Here is a 4531-nt window from a genome sequence, read left to right as displayed (position 1 = left end):
GTGAAAAATCTTCACACAGTTGTCATTGTGTGTTTCTTTTGTAGCCTCGTGAATGGCCCAGTGACCAATACACATTGGGAAGATCCGGATAATATTACGCGGACCCTGGGGGGGAACCTTGGTGCTTGCAAGTGGTCTAAGCCCTATTTTTAATGGATATTATGTATGGCCATATATATGCACACTGAGTATTCGGTTTTTTTCCAAGAATGCTGAGTGGTGTTTCTGTTGGTTCTACAGGTACAGCATACACACTGATGACAGTGGAGGATTAATTTCCGCTGTCCCGTTCACCTTCCCTTAAATTGGAATTTGGTGGTGAGTAGAGGCCTATGTGTTTATTGAATTCGAACACACTGTGACATTATTAGTCACCGACTCTAAGAAATAAGGATGACACTATGGTTTTTATCATTACTTTTTTAGATTTACTACTGGCCCACACACGTTGAAAATAGGGCGGAGCATTTACTCCAAGCCCTACGTCCTGAAGAAGGTCTCTAATGGCTGGGCATTAATTCATGGCCCAAGCTCCGGCTCATGTTATTTTATTCTACATGAGCGACGCACGGGTGTTTTTCTTGCCGTGTGCCTTTAAGACACTGTGTTTTCCGCTGATTCCTATGCTCTAGTGGTTAGTCCTTTTTTGGTGTTTCCAGCACCTTTTAAAAGATAGTCCTTTGACTATGTTTAGCCCGCATTGTCTTTTTGCTATGTTTGTGCTGGTGTCGAGGGAGTGAACACGGTACTGGCTGTGTACATTTTCCCACGAAGGGGGCTGCACGTTTTCCATTCAAGGTAAGCGTCCCCCCTGGGAGAGCATGACCCAGAGACACGCTAGAGGTTTTTGTAGTGTGGCATTAGGATTGCTCCGAGGAGCGCCGCATATTGTTTAGCGGCGTTCCGTTTGTTTTTAATTTATTTTGTTACACTTATTACAATCTCCTCTAATGCGGCACGATACATGGAAAAGAGGCCGTTTGTTATACGCGCATAACTGCGTTACCTGCATATATGGTGTAGTAGGCATCATGTGAGTGGTGCCTTCGGTATTACTGGTTTTATATATGTCTTCTATCGAAAGGGCTCTCTTATGTCCCCACTATGAGAGCGGATGTTTTTAACATGGAACTGGAATTGCACAGATTCTTTAGAAACATAAGGCTGAAACACTTTTTTGAGGTCTATCTCCCGGCCCATCCATATGAAAAAGGATCCCCCCCGGACAAAGTACCTAACATTAGTGGGCTTAAAATAAAATCTACCTTTATTCCACCCCCATAAACCTGCACACCTGAAATTATGGCCTTCGAGAATATCGTTACTCAGGAAATACTCAAGGTCATAAAGTCTAAGAATCATAAGCCTGATAACCTGACTAAAGAAGAGAGGCAAAGTCTTACCAGACTGTGCAGTGAAGAATCTATTAGTGTAAAACCTGCCGATAAGGGGGGTGGTATTGTTGTACTATATACAGCCATGTACGAAGCAGAATGTATGCGATTGTTGGATGACAGAAAATCCTATAAAAAACTTGAGAGGGATCATACAGCACAATTACAAGAGGAAATAGAGTCTGACTGACCATGCAGTTAATGAACAATGGATCAGTAGTGAAAAAGGTTGTTTTCTGAATAAAACTGGATCTAAGAGGGCAGCCTTTTACATACTTCCGAAAATTCATAAGAATTCCACTACGCCCCCCAGGCAGACCTATCGTGTCGGCTATCGACTTGTGCTGGTGTCGAGTGAGTGAACACGGTACCGGCTGTGTACATTTTCCCAAAAAGGGGGCTGCACATTTTCCATTCAAGGTAAGCGTCCCCCCTGGGATAGCGTGACCCAGAGACACATTAGAGGTTTTTGTAGTGTGGCATTAGGATTGCTTCGAGGAGCGCCGCATATTATTTAGCGGCGTTCCGTTTGTTTTTAATTTATTTTGTTACACTTATTACAATCACCTCTAATGCTGCACGATACATGGAAAAAGAGGACGTTTGTTATACGCGCATACCTGCGTTACCTGCATATATGGTGTAGTGGGAATCATGTGAGTGGTGCCTTCGGTATTACTGTTTTATATATGTCATACATATAGTCTACACATAATGGGTGTTCACTTGTTGAGGAGTTGGCTATGGCGAGAGTTTGCATTGCCTGATTAGTTTTACAGGTGTACATTTTCTAATGCGTATGCATGTGCAAACACGGCTTTAGTGGTCGTGTGTGTTTTTCAATCGCCACATACATGCTGTAATTGTTACATGAGGTGAAAAATCTTCACACAGTTGTCATTGTGTGTTTCTTTTGTAGCCTCGTGAATGGCCCAGTGACCAATACACATTGGGAAGATCCGGCTAATATTATGCGGACCCTGGGGGGGGTCCCTTGCTGGTCGCATCCTTTGAAAGATTTCCAAGCTGCACCTTGGGTGCTTGTAAGTGGTCTAAACCCTATTTTTAATGGATATTATGTATGGCCATAGATATGCACACTGAGTATTCGGTTTTAACAAGAATGCTGAGAGGTGTTTCTGTTGGTTCCACAGGTACAGCATACACACTGATGCCAGTGGAGGATTAATTTCTGCTGTCCCGTTCATCTTCCCTTAAATTGGAATTTGGTGGTGAGTAGGGGCCTATGTGTTTATTGAATTCGAACACATTGTGACATTATTAGTCACCGACTCTAAGAAATAAGGATGACACTATGGTTTTATCTTTACTTTTTTAGATTTACTACTGGCCCACACATGTTGAGAATAGGGCGGAGCATTTACTCCAAGCCCTACGTCCTTGTCAGGGATGGCACTCTATTAAGAGTGGCACAGGACACCCAGAAAGGGTTTGGGTGGTTGTGCCAAAATAAAGTGGACAGATAAGTACACTGTCGGGGGGGATTCTGCCGGGGTCGGCCGGGCCGTCCGCAGACCTCCGGGCAGGGAGGCCCCAACTCCTCCCGTGTATATCTCGGATCGAGACAGAGTATGAGGCACACACAAGGAGCAAGGCAACTTCTGTCGTTTATTATGCAAACGGCAGGGATGGGTCAAGGAGCGTACGCGTTCGTCCTGACACACACACAATAGTGGGGCTCGCAGGCCCTTTTTACTACATTATGACGCGCTACTTGCGTCATTCCAAAAAGTTACCAAAAGAACCTATCGCCACTCTTGATTGGTTGCTCGAGTGGTGGGGTTAGTATAGTACGCATATAGAGAATGATATTAGTGGTTAAGATGTAGTCAGGTGGTATATCTGGGTTGTCCCTACAATTAGATACATAAGAATTGTTACATGAAGACCCCTGAGGATTGGCTAACGTTACTGACGTCTGAGATAAGAACCTCATGTTCTGATTGGTGCATCCGTGAGCTCCCCAGCCTGGGACCACCGTTGTTCCCAGCACACGGTGCACCTGTGGTTGCAACAGTGTTTCAGTATGGGTACGTGCAGGCAATGTGAGGATTTATTCATAGGTGGGAGACTGACCGTTCCCACTGTAGCAGGTGTCCATTGAGCCTTTCAAGTGTGTCGGCCTGCGTCTCGTAGCGAGGTACCCAGACGCCTTTTCTCTCCTGGGTTTTGGCATCTCGTCAGGTTCGGCTTGGTCACGTGGGGAGGGACCGTGTTTGAGGCATAATTCTGCACAATTAATATTGTTTTTCCACTGTATGTCTGGTTTAATTTGCAGATATGATTTTAACATTGGTACGTGGAGTGCGAGGTTGCAACATCGTGCCTTTGAAGATTTGTTTCTTGACTGTGGGTTTGCAACATTACGACCTTGGCTGGTTGCTCCACTGGGTTCTTTCTGCAGGCTCAGCAACCTGACTTTTGCTTTGTTAATGTCCACGGGAACTCTTGCTTGGGGCCTACTTGGGCCTGGTGCACGAGTAATCCATTTAGTGCATGGATGCTTTAGGTTATAGTGGCATACAGTTTCATGGCCAGTATCGTGTTTCCATTATATCTCTCATGATGGTAACGGGTTTCAAGAGAAGCGTGAGCAAGCGTTATAAATGAGCTCATGGTGCGTCTTGCGTTTCTGCATTCTGAAAGCCTATGTAAAAATAATAAAGATGCACGTCCGTGAATAAGCCTGTCGCCTACGTCAGAGCACTGAGTATGTTCTTCGTGTAGATTGGTGTGGAAATGTTCAGTGTGTATAATAGTTCAGCGGTGCTTCCCGTTATCTAGGTCGTCATGGCATCTCTAACGATGTGTAGATTTCAGTCTAGTTGGTCCGTGCCGCAGGTGTCGGCATGGCCAGTGCGGGCTGTTGGGCAGGCAGATGGACACATCCGTATGTTTCTGTACCAGGGTATTTGGTCATCTGGTAAATGGGCAAACTCTTCTCGTGGCGGGTGTCTGGGCCGCGACCCTCTAGGCCAAGCGCGAGAGGTGAAGGACGGGAGTCTGGTTTTCCATTCTCCCACTTCAGTCCCCCCTCTGGTCGACTTGTCGACCACAAACATATCCTTCTCGTTATCTCCTCTTACTCTCCATATCTTGGTTATCCCTCCGAGATG

The sequence above is a fragment of the Ambystoma mexicanum genome, chromosome 5p (genome assembly GCF_040938575.1).
Source record: "Ambystoma mexicanum isolate Mex_15411 chromosome 5p, UKY_AmexF1_1, whole genome shotgun sequence".
NCBI lineage: Eukaryota > Metazoa > Chordata > Amphibia > Caudata > Ambystomatidae > Ambystoma > Ambystoma mexicanum.
The sequence above is the reverse complement of the archived record's forward strand: the minus strand, read 5'-3'. Positions refer to the sequence as shown.